Raw genomic sequence first — 17067 nt, forward strand, 5'->3', positions numbered from 1 at the left:
CGTGACCCCATTCAGGACAGGTGGACAAATTTCCTTCCCAGGCCAGGAGAACCTATCACAAGTACTTCCGTTTTCTCTGGATTCAGACTGAGTCTGTTTTCCCTCATCCAGCCCATTACCGACTCCAAACAGGCAATCTTAACCTACCTCTATCCACCATCTTGAGGGAGAGGAAGACAAGCCAGCTCCAATAGGCCTCTGAGGGAGAGCAGATCTGCTGGACTTTCCCCCTTCATTCCCTTCTCCTTTTGTGTCTTGTCTTTTTTAGACTGTAAGCCTGAGGGCAGGGAAATGTCTAATTAACAAATTGTAAGCCTCTCTGATAGCCTTGGCTATCATCCCGTGCTTTGTACAAGTGCATTGGTGACTAAAAAGGCCAATTCTGGATAAACAGGTCTGGTTGCAGAAAGCACAGCAGAAAGCCTCCTTGGGTGATGTTTCCAGGTTGCGGTTCTTTCTGCGTTGTCGTTTCTCTTCGAGGTTCGTTCAGCGTGAGCTTTTGTAGTAGGCTGCAGCGTCATGGATAGTGCGTCTCCATGCCTCCCGATGCAAGGCCAGGGAGGACCATTGTTGGTGATCTATCTGGCCAAGCCTGAGATGTTGTTTCAGGGAGTCCTTGGCCCCATACAGACTGCCCAAATAGAGCTGCTTCGGGTCACTTTGGAGGTATGCTGTTTCAATGATGCATGTGTCCTAAGAGTCCGGAAGCTGCACCAAAGCTACACTCCAGTCATTAGCACTGAATCGTGGCTTTGGTGTGGCTTCCGGACTCTTAGGATGCATGCATCATTTAAACAGCATACCTCCAAAGTGACCCGAAGCAGCTTTATTTTGGCCTGTCTGTATGGGGCCCTTGTATCTCTTCTTTGGGGCGCCCCAAATAATAATATTATTATTATTTGACACAGACTCTGGATAAACTGGCAGTGTCTAACAGATATCTAGGTTGGATAACAGATATCTATATAAAGACCAAACCGCATGGCTTATAATCAATGGAGAAAAGACCCAACAGGTTAACATTCAAAAGGGAATAAGACAAGGCTGTCCCCTGTTCCCCTTATTTAAGAAGATCTCAATAATAAAATAAGAAAAGACCCAGAAATTACTGGTGTAAAGATCGAGAGGTTTGAATACAAACTCAAAGCCTATGTGGATGATCTTGTTATCTTTCTAGAAGACCCAGCTACTTGTATACAGAAAGTAACAGACACAATAAACAAATCTGGCAAAGCAGCTGGATTTAAAATGAATACACAGAAATCGGTGATCATAACCAAAAATATACCATCATCCAAAGAAAAGGAAATACAAGAACTAGCAAACTGCAAGATAGTGAAAAAGACTAAATCTTTAGGAATTTGGATCACCAAAAGAAATACGGGAGATTTGGAGAATAACTATATGGCTGCATGGTGTAGAGAAAAGGCAGAACTGGACTGAGGAAGTGCCAGTCAATCATGATCCAGCTGCCTTCAGCCAATAAGATTCTGGCTGAGGAAAGTTAAAGATTCTGTGTGGCAATTGGGATTTGTCAGTTAGGGAATTGCTTCGTCCAGAAAGGGACAGTTATAGGAAGGGTTCCAGGGAGAGATAGGGCCTGTTCCAGAGGGGAACTTGGTTATAGTCTATGGACTTTGAACCAGAGAGTGACTCTAATTGAGAGAGTTATTATAGTTAGCCTGAGTGGCAATACTATTTGTGTGTAGGCTTAGGAAAGTAGGCAGGAAGGACAGAGTCAGTGTCCTTGACATCTAGTAACAGTGTTACTCAGTAGAGAATTTAACATTTGCAACAAAGTAACCTCTAAGAAATAACAAATGCCTGAACCAACAACTGTTTATTTCAATTCAGTTCAAGTAACATCTGTTTAAATTGTCTGTTTCATAAAGTTCATATTTTATTTGATTAAAAGGCTTGTCCGCAGTATAAATTATATCCACACTACTATTATACAGTATTGTGACCCAGAGTTTTTAAAAAGGGTCTGCTCACGTTTGAGGACCCACTGTCACAAAGGTGAAATTTTGGTGGCAGTTAAAAGAGAGTGTGCATCTTATGAAAAATGAGTAAGGTGAAGTAGTGGAGTCTTCTTCACACATGGAAAAAAATCAAACAATACTTGGAAAAATGGGCAAAATTGAATTTATCGCTCTCAGGGGAAATTGCAGCAATTAAAATGTCTGTGCTCCCAAAACTCAACTATTTATTCACCAGTGTACTGATTATTACGGACAATTAACATCTGCAAGAACTGGAACAGGGAAATAAGGAAATTCTTATGGGCAGGGAAAAAACCGAGTGTGAGATGGAAAACCCTGACAGATACATACATAAATGGCGGATATAATCTCCTAGATTTACAACTTTACTTTCAAGCAAATTCTCTAATCTGGGTAAAAGATTGGGTGAATCTGCACAACAATAAACTGCTTAATCTGGACGGATTGAACATCTGCTTCAGATGGCATGCATACCTATGGCATGGAAAACAATAACACCAACAGAGACTTTGACCATCATTTTATACACAGAGCAGTACAAGTAAACTGGACAAAAATTAAACAAATGTTTTACAGAAAAATTCCCGGATGGATCTCTCCCCATGAAGCTTTTTTCAATAGATCTCAGATCTCCAGATGGTAAGATATGATGAGATATTGGGGGGGGGGGGGGGGGGAGAGAGACAGACAAAATGACTATTACCTTAAATCTGTAGAAGAGATAGAACCTATAGAGATACGAAAACATCAGTTTCTTTATAACCAACTTTTAGAGAGGTTCAAAGTAGACGTAAGCCAAGAGAACTCTGAAACAAGGAAAATGAATTAGACAATCTATTATTAAAGGATAATCAGAAACTAACGTCTAAATTCTATAAACTACTACTACAAAGGAAGCTTGAACAAGATATTATAAAAGACTCTTATGTTATAATGGGCTAAACATCTTGGCAGAGAAATTGAACTAGACAGCTGGCAATATGCCAGAAAAAAATTAAAATTTACCTGCAGCCAAAACTTACGTGAAAACTACATGAAAATGGAATTCAGGTGGCACCTCACACCAGCAAAGATTGCTAAAATCTATAAAGGAAAGAGCAACTCTTCCTGAAAATGTCATGCGGTAAAGGGGACCTGTATCATGTCTGGTAGATATGCCCCAAAATAAAGAAATTTTGGAATCACATACATTTTGAAATAACCAAGATACTTGAAAAAAATGTGATACATCACCAGAAATATACCTTTTAAACATGACTAATCAATTACCAAAAAAAGGTAGAAACCCTACACTGGAGGAAAATCCTCTATATGATAATAACAGGAAGATTGATTTTGGGCCAATATTGGAAAACGAACATTCTCCACACTACAGATGAATGGCTGTCTTGTCTTCTGTGCATAACTGATATTAAGTTGTCTCATGGGAGCTGTTATTTCTAATAGCCAGAGTTTGTGTGCTGCACTAGGACTCTAGGGGACCAGACTCAACCTACTCAACCACAGAAGCCCACTGGATAACCTTGGACTAGTCACACTCTCTCATCCTCAGAGGAAGACAGTGACAAACCTCCTTTGAATAAATCAAGGGAACACTTGGATAGGGTTTCATTAAGTCTGAGTTGACTTGAAGCCAAACAACAACAAATCCCCCGAAATATTCATATTTGGAAAAATAATATTAATGAAAACAAACAAAACAAACAGCTTCATTTATATACCACTTCATACTGAACTAACAGTGTCTAAGCGGTTTACAACTGTAAGCTAATTGCCCCCAACAATCTGGGTGCTCATTTTAGCAACCTCGGAAGGATGCAAGCCTGAGTCGAGCTTGAGCCCTTTCTCTGGTATTGAACTCGTAACCTTATGGTTTTGAATGAGTGCCTGCAGTACAGGCATTTAACCACTGCGCCACCAGGTTCTGCAACATGTTCTGCTACTGCTGATTTTTCCAGCTGACCCAGTCTCAGCAGTAGCAGAACATGTTATGAACCATCCTGGACATAAAATGTTGTTTGAAAACACCGAAATTCTGGATCATGCCAACAACTATCAAGTCAGAATGCACAGGGAAGCCATTGAAATCCACAAACACCTGGACAATTTCAACAGGAAAGGGGAAACATTGAAAGTAAACAAAGTCTGGCTTCCAGTCCTGAAAAACAGCAAGATGAGGACTCAACAAATGCAAATCAGAAATCTCCCAGGGTCAGGGCTTCCCAGCAGACAATGAGAACTAATCAAGCAGACATTAATCCTCCTTTGCATATCCTCCCACCCTGAGGCCTGCCATTAGCAACAGAACAATACACATGCAAATCATGTCAAGGTATACTAAGTTGTGACTGGATGAGAATCTAGTAAACTGGCAGGTGTAGACCATGGTAATAAGCTAAGTAGACCAGGTGATTATGTTAGCCAATTAGAAAGGTATAACTACCTTGTAGGTCTGGTGGGTTATGGGGAGTATTCTTTGTATACTCCTCTCCATGGTGCTGTAATGGTAAGACAATGTTAGCATGCTGCTGAGACAGGATTTTTGACTGTGCTTTAATTCATTGCTGCTGTGCAGTGTGCCATTCATATTGTTTTGTTTTTTTACTTCAGTTTTTAAAGACTTCTGTTAAGTAAAGCTTTTGTTAAATGCCTCAAAACTCTGCTGTTGTTTTTGGACACAACACATAAACCCCGACAATGGTTATGAGCCCAGAGTGCCACCATGGCGGTGTTATAGTTTGGAGGAAATTAGAAGTCTGAAGAGTCTGCAGTTTTTTTTTCCTTTTTTGGGCAGACAGGAAGCAAAAAGCACTTGATATTTGTTTTTTTGGGTAAAGCTGAAGATCAACAGCCATGGCCAGTACAATGATTGGTGGTCTACCACTTGAGAGACGCAATGACCATAATTATTTGACTTGGTCTGTGAAGATGCTGTGTTTTCTTGTTAAGGAAGGCTTATGGGAAGCTGTTGAAAATTCCCCAGCACAGCCTGGCAAAGGTCAGAGGATAGCTGCCCAAAAGGCTCACTCCTGGATTGTTTTGGGTGTAGAAGAGAGCCAGCTGAACCATATAAGACACTTGCAGTCTGCAAAGGAGTGTTGGGAGGCTCTGCGAGGAATCCATATTCACACCTCTGCTATTTCCAAGATGGCCTTGTCTAGGAAGCTCTACAGAGCACGTCTGGAGCCATTTGCAGCAACTTTTTGTTGAGTTGTCGGAGAGGGGCACATTTTTTGAAGAAAGTGACAAAGTATTTATTGTTTTGAGTTCCCTTGATGATTCCTGGGACAATTTTTTCCAAAATCTGGAAGTTCTTCCAGAAAAAGACTTGACAATGCACTACCTCACTGGTCGTCTGTTAGAGGAAGAAGCTAAAAGGAAGGAATGCCGAGTGGAGCGGGTAGTTTCCAAGCAGCATTTCAAGAATTCTTCGGCTCAGCCTCAGTGAGGCGAACAGCGGAGAAGGCATATTTGCTGTAAGGAAGTGCTATCGCTGTGGTTCCACGTGACATCTTCAACACTTCTGTCCAGCCTTGCAGAGACATGGTGGAGCAGAGAAGAAGAAGAAGCAGGGATTCAAGTCACAGATTGTTTCAACTGCATTTTGTTCAAGCCAGGCAGAAGGGAACTGGTTGATGGATTCTGGTTGCGCATGCCACATTGCGAACCAAAGACACTTTTTTGAGTTTTTGGAGCCTGCAAATATGGATCATGTTAAGTGGGGAAATGGTCTTAAAGTTTCTGTTGAGGGAATGGGAGAATGCTATGTTCTCTGTTTATCCACAACACTGAAAAATGTATTTTACGTGCCAGAGCTAAAATTTAGTTTTTTGATTGTAGCCTGTCTGACTGCAGAAGGCTATCAGATATCTTTTGTTGGCACAGGTTGTGAAGTCAGGAATGGAGGGGAACTCCGTGCTATAGGGGTTAGAAGGGAAAGTCTTTATTATATGACTTCCAGTGAGCAGAGTTCTGTGGGTGCAGTATATGATAATAACCTTCCACACGACAAATGCATTCATTTGTTGCACAGACATTTAGGTCATGCCAATTTCAAAGTGATAGAGAAAATGAGGTCTCTATATGAGGATAACAAAGTGAAACAATGCAAGATATTTCTTGACTGTGCCATATGCAAACAGTAAAAGAGCATAATACAGCCAATAAGGAAGAAAAGCAACAGGGTGACTGAAAGGCCATTTCAGTTAGTACATTCTGATGTGGTAGGGCCATTACAAGCTGGCTTAGGTGGAGCTAGATATTTTGTTACTTTTGTAGATGACTACAGCCATTATAGCCGGGTTTATGTTATTAAAAACAAAGAGGAGATTTTTCAAATATTTAAGAACTGGGTTGCCTATGTAGAAAGGCAATTTGGCCACAAGGTGGCACAATTACAATCGGACCGAGAAGGAGAATACTTGTCAAGCTGTTTTCAGCAGTGGCTGAAAAGAAAAGGCATCCTGCATAGACTCACCCTTTCCCGCCTTGGGAAAATGGCATAGCAGAGCGCCATGGGGGAATGCTCCAGGTTGTAAAAGACTCTCTACTGTGTGACTCTGATATGAGTACTAAATATTGGGCTGAAGCTTTACTCACTGCAAACTATCTTGTAAACAGGATATGGAGCTCTGCAATCAACAACACCCCATATTTTTTGTTGTTTGGTAAGCAACCCAACCTTATACATTTAAAGACTTTTGGGAGTTATGCCTGGGTGCATATTCCAAAGGCACAAAGAAGAAAGGGGCAAGCTAAAGCTGCAAAGCTAAGATTCCTGGGCTATGCCACAGGGTGTAAGGGATATAGGTTTGATGCAGGCTATGGGACGATAGTAATATCCCAGAATGCAAGCTTCATTGAAAGAAATTGGAGGCGTGTTCATGCCAATTCAGAAATTCTTCTACCCGTGAATGGAAGTGATGGAATAGACAGTACTGGTGTCACACCTCCACCACTTCAATCTCCTCTTAATGAAACCACTTCATCTAGTGGTCAACAGGTAAAAGATCCTGAGAAAAGCCCTGGTAATGTTAAAAAGGAGGGGCAGGAAAGCCCAAAGTTTTCAATTGAGCAAGGCACTACTAATTCAACCTAGGAGGTCTCAGAGAGAGAACAAAGGGGTTGCACCTGAAAGGTTTTCAGTTGCTAATGTTATTAGAGTTTGCAATATTATGTTAGAGTCCCAAAGTTATGAGGAAGTTTTGAGTTTGCCTCCCAGTGAGAAGGCAAAGTGGGATGAGGCGATGCAAGCTGAAATGAAATCCATGAATGATCACAAGGTATATACTGTTGTGAATCTGCCAGCAGATAAAAAGTCTGTAGGGTGTCATTGGGTATACAAAATCAAACATTCTAGTTCAGAAGAAGTAAAGAACAAGGCTAGACTGGTAGTTCAAGGTTTTTCACAAAGGAAGTTTGAGAGCTATGATGTTTTTTCACCTACTTTTAAGGCTGACAGTCCGAGGTTAATCCTCACTGTAGCTGCATAAACAAGTACATTAGTTCACCATTTTGATATAACTACAGCCTTTCTAAATGCACAGCTGGATGAATCAATATTCATGGTACAGCCTCCTGGTTTTCAAAGAAGTAATCTAAATATGGTTTAGAAACTGAATAAGGCTATCTATGGGTTAAAGAAGTCAGCTAGATGCTGATACAAATGCCTTGAAGCTGAATTACTGAGACATGGTTTCAAACAAGGTATTGCTGATCCCTGTGACTTTACCAAAGGGTCAGGTAAAGATTTACAAATAGTGCTTACATTTGTAGATGATATTTGTTTTGTTGCTCCATCTATAAACCATGTAAATAAGTTTGTAGCAGACCTGGGAGAAAAATTCCAAATAAAGCATTTGGGAAGTATTCACAAATACTTAGGCGTAGAAATTGAAAGAACAGCTGATGGAAGTTTTCTGCTCAGTCAAAAGGAAAAAAATTAAGCAACTTTTGCAGAAACTCCATATGGAGGACTGCAAAAGTCAGGTTACTGCCATGGTAGTACATTTTGTTAAAAATGAATGTGATATAGTGTTTGGTGATGTAGAACTATATCAATCAGCAGTAGGGCGTCTACTATATCTGGCACACTGGAGTCGGCCAGATTTATCTGCAACTGCAAACATATTAAGTCGTTTTTGTTCAAAACCAACCAATGCAGCCTGGCAAGCTGTAAAGAGAGTCATGAGATATTTAAAGGAGACAATGAGTTATAATTTGTTAATTCCATCTTCTGTATCAAATGAGTTATGCTGTTATGTAGACTGATTTTGCCAATGATGTACAGGACAGAAAGTCTACAACAGACATTGTTTTTTTAGCAAAGTTCTAAGAAGCCGAGTTTTGTGTCAGTTTCTTCAGCAGAAGCTGAGTATGCCACTTTATCTGATTTATGTTGTGAATTAGCATGGTTTATACAATTCCTGAGGGATCTACAAACTAAAGTAGAGAAACCTGTCACTGTTTACGAAGATTCTCAAGCATGCATCGAGATGGCAACAACAGAAAGGGTAAAAAGTCGCACTAAGCACATAGATGTAAAATATCATAATGTAAGAGGTGTTGTACAAGCCAATGCAATGCAACTAATATATTGTGTGTCACAGGAAAATGTAGCTGATGTGTTCACCAAGCCATTGGTTGCTGTAAAACAGGGGTAGGCAACCTTTTTGAGCCGGGGGCCGGCTTGCTGTCCCTCAGACAACTGGGGGGCCGAAGCCAAAAAATAAATAATTAAATAAATAATACAGGACAACATTTTAAAATGTAGGACACATTTTTAAATGGAGGACATGCGAAAAAAATTGATGATTTTTAAAAAATGTTAATATAAATGCATGTTTCTTAGGCATGATCAAAATGGAGGACATTTGGGCATTATTCCTAGACAGATGACAGAAATGTACTTTCCTTTTGGCCAACCCCCCTCCCCCCATTCCAAACAGCACATTTGGGCATTGAACATGGCTTTACTTAAGATGGCCTCTTGCATATTTCAGAGGCTTACTGCATAACCAAACTCTTTGGGTTTCACACTGAACATGGGTTCACATGGCTATGCATATTTAACATGTCAAGCTGGTTTAACAAGAAGTGATTTGCCCTTGGGTTCAACTGTACTTCTCAGAAGTGTGTACTTGGTCAAGAGACTTTGGTTTTTCTTCACTGCGCATGAGTTTGTAAAAATCAGAGCAACTTGCATTGGCCGTGCCTCAGAAGCTGGCTCATATCAATATCACCATCATCACCACCACCATCATTGTCACAACAAGGCAGCATTAAAAGGACAAAAACGCACAGAAAGACACTTTGGAAAGTCACACTCTCTCGGCTTCAGAAAGAGTGGGCCCATATCTCAACATCTGACATCAATAAATAAGGGGGAAATATATAAATAAGGGGGAAATGTACATGGGAAAATTAAATCCAGGGGGAAATGTACATGGGAAATTAAATCCAGGGGGAAAGGTGCATGCGAAATATTTAATCCAGGGGGAAAGGTGCATGGGAAAATGAAATCCAGGGGGAAATGCATATTGGAAATGGCACCTTCCTCCTTTCTCCTCCTCCTCCTCTTGTTACTCATTTTCGGAGCCAAAGGGGTTTAGGAAATGGCCCTTTCTTTCCCTTCCCTCTGGGCCAGAGGTCCTCCTCCTCCTCCTCCTCTGTCAGAACCTTTTCATTCATTTATTCATTCTGGGTTCTGTCATGATGGTGTAAAGAGTTTAGTCATCTAAGTTAGTAATTAGTTACATGCACATTGATGATATGTATATACCATCTTTACCTTGTTGTATGTTGGAATGTTTGAAGGCAGATTGGGTAAAGCTGTTGATCATATTTAGTAGTGAACATATATACATACATACATATATATATACTATCATATATAAATATAGATATTAGAGTGTCTTAGCAATATATATATATGGATTAAATAAAAGTATGTATCGGTAGGACTCAATTGAATAAGCATTATGGGAAATGCCCATCTGCGGCCATGATTTGTAATCAAAGGTATCACGTAAGCAAAACATAGGCTAACAAGACAAGGAATCTTTCTTTCACACCCTGAGGAAGAATTACGACTGAGAGAGGTTCCACAGGCACAAGCCATCAATCAAGCATGAATAGCTTTTACAAGACAGAGGATCTCCGGAGACCAAATGGTGTCCACATTGGGTTGTGTTGATATAGGGCTCCAAGCCTCCGCTGAGTGAGGGGGGGGGGTGATTTGGAGAGAACATCTGGGAGGGAATGGGAAAAAGGGTGGGGGGAATGTGTCCTTTTAAAATGAGGCTTTTCCTTTGTGTGCTTTAGACTTTTCAAAGATGTGAGCAAGAATGCTTCTAACTTACTTAGTTCTTACAATAAACTTTCGGATCTAACTGAAGTTTGTTGTGGATTTTTTGGTCAGAGCAATTCCAAGTCTCACAGCATCCTCCTCCTGCTCTTCCCAAGTTTCTCTTCCTCATTGAGGCTGGCCAATGGCAGAGTGGGGCTGGAAACAGCCCCGCCCCCACCATTTTGCTATTGGCCAGCCCCTGCCAGGCTCCCTCAAGAGAAGGAGCTGCTTTTTGCGAGCTGCCTCTGGCCCGGAGAAGGAACGCACAGAGGCACAGGAAGAGGAGGCGGAGGAAGCTGCCGGCTGGCCCAAAGGCCTTGGTGGCGGTGGCAGGACCAGGCAAGGGCCAGTCCTGTTGCCTCGCCGGGCCGGATGTGACCCGCGGGCCGGGGGTTGCCTACCCCTGCTGTAAAACATAAAGAGATGATGTCCAGGATTGGCTTGATTCAAAATGTTATATAAGTCTACCAGTTGGTTATGCACTTCATCCAGTGCACAAGGAGGGGTGTCAAGGTATACTAAGTTGTGACTGGATGAGAATCTAGTAAACTGGCAGGTGTAGACCATGGTAATAAGCTAAGTAGACCAGGTGATTATGTTAGCCAATTATAAAGGTATAACTACCTTGTAGGTCTGCTGGGTTATGGGGAGCATTCTTTGTATACTGCTCTCTGTGTTGCTGTAATGGTAAGACAATATTAGCATGCTGCTGAGTCAGGATTTTTGACTGTGCTTTAATTCATTGCTGCTGTCCACTGTGCCATTCATATTGTTTTGTTTTTTGCTTCAGTTTTTAAAGACTTCTGTTAAGTAAAGCTTTTGTTAAATGCCTCAAAACTCTGCTGTTGTTTTTTGCCACAACACATACACCCCAACAAATCTCTCCTCCTTTCCCAGGGTCACACAGTACATATATACCCAACTCTTTTCCAGGCAAGCATTCTCTGAACATGCCAGCCACAGATGCTGGCAAAATGTCAGGAAGAAACTCTTCTAGAACATGGCCACATAGCCCAAAAAACCCACAAAAAAACTATGGATGCCGGCCATGAAAGCCTTCGACTCCAGATTCTAAATGGTTTTCTTTCTTACCTCACCTGACTGTTTTATTTCACATGTGCATAATATTGTTGTGTACCTTCAGGTCATTTCCCTATCATGGGGTTTTCTTGTCAAGATTTGTTCAGAGGACAAATTACCTTCCCCGGAGGCATATATTTCCCAACCTATGTGAACTGTCCAAGGTCAGCCAGTGGGTTTCATGGCCAAGCTGGGAAATGAACTCTGTTCTCCACAGTCGTATTCCAACACTATGCCACACTAGCTCCCATCCATAATATTAGTTTTGAACAGAAAGTTTGCTGAAACTTATTTTCATTTTCTTTTTCTTTTTTGTGGTGTAGGAAACTATCCCCATTCCTTCCATGTTATTTTTGCCTCTATTACTAAAGCTTCTGTTAAAGAAGCAAACCCCAGGAACACATATATGGAACGAGAATTGTCAGATGTCTATGCAAGGTTCAGGAAAGGAAGAAGCATTAGGGATCATATAGCAAACATACACTGGATAATGGAATATACTAAGGAGTTTCAAAAGAATATCAGTCTGCACATTACAGACTATAGCAAAACATTTTATAGTACAGATCATGAGATACTGTGGGTTGCTGTTAAAGAAAAGGGTGTGCCACAACATCTGATAGTTCTGATGCAACCTGTACTCAAAAGAAGAAGCTACCGTTAGGACAGAATAGAGAGAAATATAATAGTTTCCAGTTGTAAGAGTGGGTCAGGCAAAGCTGCACTGTATCAACCTATCAATTTAATTTGTATGTTGAGACATCATATGAACAGCAGAATTGGACTCAGAAGGAGGGGGCATGAAAATCGGAGGAAGGAACATACGCACTTTAAGATATGCAGATGACACCCTAATACTAACAGAAAATATCAGAGATATGGAAAGATTATTAAAGGTGAAGGCAGAGAGTGTAAAGGTAGGTTTACAGCTGAACATCAAGAAAACAAAAAATATGACTACAGACAATTTATCTAATTTTAAAGTACACAATGAAAAAATCAAAACAGTCCAAGATTTTCCATGCTCAGTGATCAAAGTAAAGACAGCAGTCAAGAAATCAGAAGACTAGGACTTGGAAGGACAGCTATGAAGGAACTAGTCAATATCTTGAAGTGTAAAGATATATCATTAAATACCAAAGTTAGGATTGTCCATGCCATTGTATTGCCTATTTTTATGTATGGTTGTGAAAACTGGTCAGTGAAAAAAGCTGACAGGAAAAATTTGAGATATGGGGCTGGAGAAGAATTCTGAGAATACTATGGACTGCTAAAAAGACCAATGGATGGTTCGTAGTGCAGGTCAGTCCAAAACTCTCCCTGAAAGCAAAGATTACTAAACTGAGGTTGTCATACTTTGGCCATATCACGAGAAGGAAGTCTTTTCATTAGAAAAGGCAATAATGGCCTGGTACAAACGGGCCCTCAGTGACGCCCTCATCATGTGCTAGGGTTGCCTTGGGGTGGAGCGCCCACATGCCCTGCAACCCTAGCAACTGACGAAGCCGTAATAATGGCAGCACCCTGTATACATGGGCACCACCATTGTTATGTAAGCACCATGCAGTATCTGCATGGCGCCGCATGGTGCTTACGTAATGAGTGAACTAGTGACACACTTGTTATGCCACCTTTGTGGCATAAAAAGAACCCACTTTTCGTGGGTTCTTTTTCCACTGGAGGGAAGTCACACGGTTTGGCGGCTGCAGCTTCCCTCCAGCGGAAAAAGGCCGCCGCCAGCCCAGACATCATAGGAAGTATGTACCAGGCCAATGCTTGGCAAAATAGAGTAAGAAAATGGGTTCCAGAATGATAGACTCAATCAGTGAAGCCACAACCATGAGTCTGCAGGAGCTGAGCAGTGCAGTTGAAGATAGGGTAACTTGGAGGTCTCTCATATATAGGATCAAAATGGATCGAGGTAGACTTGAAGGCAGTAAACAACAAAATACCTGTATGTACCAACAGTGATTTAGTGGAGCCACTGGGGTTTAGCCAAGTCCAGGGGCCTTTTGATTAACAGGAACTAGGACATTATCTCCACTTCTTCCCATGACTTCACCGGTCCTTTTGAGTTTAACCAAAACCACACATGAGCAGGAGGGAAAATGGAGTTTCCCAGCAACACTGGGTGAATCCACACTGCAGAATTAAAGCACTTTGAAGCCACTTTCATTGCCATGACATTATCCTACAGAATCCTGGGATTTGGCAAGGTATTGAATCTGGTCTGTCAGAAATCTCTGGTGCCTCGCTAATCAACAAATCCAGAATTCTGTAGGATGGAGTCATAGCAATTAAAGTGGCTTCAAAATCATTTAATTCAGCAGTGTGCATACTCCAACGGCATTGCTAAGAGCTATTCCTGATGTAATGCAAAAAGTATGTTGTGATAGCATGGTCTTGAATAGAGAAGACACATTTATTTTACAAAAAAATTGGCTGTGGTAGAGGTGAAAATTACTAGATTTTTGTTTTTAATCTACAGAGGTGCCGCATATTACTGGAGTCTCCTTAGGATGCTTGCCACAGAAAAGGGACTGGAATTAAGTGACCCTCCAGGTGATGATGAACTGCAAATTACTCCTATCACTCTTGCCAGTAGTAACAATGGTGAGGAATGCTGTAAGTTGTAAGTTAACAACATCTGGAAGGCTGCGTGACCCCTACCCATGCTACAGGGACAGTTATAAGTGAAAGCCTCTACTCTCAATTTTTCTTAGACACCACTGTTGGTGGTTGAACCGGGAATGTTATAGAAAGGCCCAAGGCCAGCCTAAACCATCTTCCAAGCATTTAGCTACCTGTTGCATACAAAAACATATAACTGATTGCTAATGGGGACAATGGGGGGTTGTAGGGAATAATAGGGAGAAGAAAAGCAGAAGACAGAGAAATAATTAAAGCATCTCCACCTGCTTCAAATAGCCTTCCTCCCAAATCAGCCTTCATGGAGGGGAGGGCCATTAGGGCCCAATAGACCGTGTGTAGTTGAAGCTACATATATTGTTATTATAGTATATATTATACACTATTATAATATGAATACATAATAGAATATAAAACTACATGTAGCATATAATATCTTGAAAACTGGAGCCTCTTAAGAATATAAAAAAAAATAATAATAAATACATTAAAAAGGGTTTGTTTGGAGTATATCACTCGGAGCTTTTTAGGGATTTTTAGAGCTCAGATCCGAGGTGACTGCGGGTCCATGATGCGAATTCACGTCATAACGTGAATGTGTTATCAGATGAGATTTCTTTCTATGGGTGCTCCTTCCGTGGTGCTTCCGCAGTGATTCCAAAGTGACCTCGCATTTTGGTGAAATCGGGGAAAAAGTGAATTCACAGAATTCGCTTTCAAGCTCACTTCAATTTCACTTTGAATTGGTCTGTGTGGAAGATCACTCCGATGTCGCCCCTCCCTTGGCCCTCTGTGTCCTACTCCTTCATCCCCCTCCTCCTCCTTCATGCCATCTCTTTCTCTCTGCCATCCTGCCGCCTATCCCATCATCCCCTGCCTACTACTGCAGTCACTCCCCTGGCCCCATTGACCCCCTTGTCCCATCATCCCCTGACTGCTCCTGCATCCAAATCCTGGCTCCAGTGACCCCCTGCAACCTATCCCATCATCCCCTGATTGCTCCTGCATCCGAATCCTGACCCCAGTGACCCACTGTGGCCTATCCCATCATCCCCTGCCTTCTCCTTCAGTCCGAGCCTGGTCCCAATGACTCCCTGCGACCTATCCCATCATCCCCTGACTGCTCCTGCATCCAAATCCTGGCTCCACTTAAGGATGGGATTTGGGGTGGAGACTGCCATGGTCGCCTTAGCTGATTACCTTCATCTGAGCATCGACAGGGATTATGTGACCCTGCTGGTGCTACTGGACCTCTAAGCGGCGGTTGACACAATAGATCATGACATCCTCTTGAATTGCCTGAGAATGTTAGGAATAGGAGGCACTGCTCTTCAGTGGTTCCGTTCCTTCCTCTCAGGCAGATTCCAGAGTATGGTGCACGGGGACAGTTGCTCGGCAAGGAAAGAGCTTAATTGTGGCATCCCACAAGGCGACATCCTGTCCCCGATACTTTTCAACATTTACATGAAGCTGCTGGGAGAGATCATCCGGAGGCATTTGGTGGGGTGTTATCAGTACACTGATGACACCCACATATACTTCAGCTTTGACTTCAGATGGCATCTCGCCTCTCAATGACTGTCTTAAGGCAGTAATGGATTGGATGAGGGGAAACAAATTGAAGCTGAATCCAGACAAAATGGAGGTACTTATGGTATCGGCTCCGAACCCAGGCATGGGAAACAACATCCAGTCCTAGAAGGGATCACACTCTCCTCAAAGGAATGTGTTCACAGTCTGGGGGTGCTCCTAGATTTGTCGCTTCACATGACAAATCATGTGAATGCGACGGTCAGGAGTGCCTGTTATCAACTTGGGCTGATACGCCAGCTGCACCTTTTCCTGGAAGTGAGGGAACTTGAGACTGTAGTACATGCACTGGTAACCTCACGCCTTGATTTCTGCAATGCACTCTACATGGGGCTACCCTCGTGCTTGATCCGGAAACTTCAATTCAGCGAGATTGGTCTCTGGTACATCCAGAAAAGACCATATAACACCGATCTTAAGATCACTCCACTGGTTGCCCATCAGTTTCTGGGCCCAGTACAAAGTGTTGGTTATCACTTTAAAGTCCTAAATGGATTGGGTCCAACCTATCTTCAGGACAGTCTCCTTCCATATAATCCTCTCTGCACACTTAGATCTTCAGGGAAAAATTTGTTACAGCCTTGTAAAACAAGGCTATCTACGACCTCCCAGAGGACCTTCTCAGCTGTTGCTCCCAGATTGTGGAATGGCCTGCCGGACAAGATCCGTCACATTACCACTCTAAATAGCTTTTAAAAAGCTATAAAGATGGATCTCTTCTGGCAGGCTTTTCCTGAACAGTTCTCCAGCTATCAGAAGGAAAATCTAATTGCTGACCTCTGACTTCACCACAGTTATTGTATTGCTTTTAAGTATGTTTTATGTTTTAAATTCTACATTGTTTAATTGTATTTTAAGGGGTGGGTGGGTTGAGGATTCGGACTGTATATTTTAATCTTGTAAACCACCCTGATTGCATTTTGTAGAGAGGCGGGATATAAATAAATTTTATTATTATTATTATTATCCCCTGACTGCTCCTGCATTCGAACCATCACTCCAGTGACCCCCTGTGACCTATCCCATCATCCCCTACCTGCTTCTTCAGTCTGATCCTGGCTCCAGTGACCCCCTGCTGCAACCTATCCCATCATCCCCTGAGTGCTCCTTCAGCCCGATGAAGGATGACAGCTAAGGAGGGGGCAGAGAAGGGGGACAGCATCTAGACCTCCACTGAGCATGCGCAAGGATCCCAGTTCGAATCGCTGAATCGGCATGGTATGCACCGTTGTGGTAATACAATTTGCACTCACTCTGCTTTGTGTGAATCCGCATCATGTGAGGTGCCTTGAATTCGATTCCCTCTCGATTCGGAAGGGCAACGGAAAGGCAACCAGGTGTGATAAAATATTCATGTTATGATGTGAATTCGCATAGCTGAACCAAGAGTCACCCCGG

General features: G+C 42.1%; 1 protein-coding gene across 1 annotated transcript in view; it reads right to left on the reverse strand.

Moving 5' to 3' along the window:
- Positions 1–17067, reverse strand: part of LOC149316719 (flavin-containing monooxygenase 5-like) — a 65715-nt gene that overhangs the window by 6711 nt on the left and 41937 nt on the right. The gene's annotated exons all lie outside the window — the stretch shown is intronic.

The sequence above is a fragment of the Sceloporus occidentalis genome, unplaced genomic scaffold, assembly GCF_023333645.1.
Source record: "Sceloporus occidentalis isolate IW3139 unplaced genomic scaffold, rSceOcc1.0.p SCAF_3, whole genome shotgun sequence".
Classification (NCBI taxonomy): domain Eukaryota; kingdom Metazoa; phylum Chordata; class Lepidosauria; order Squamata; family Phrynosomatidae; genus Sceloporus; species Sceloporus occidentalis.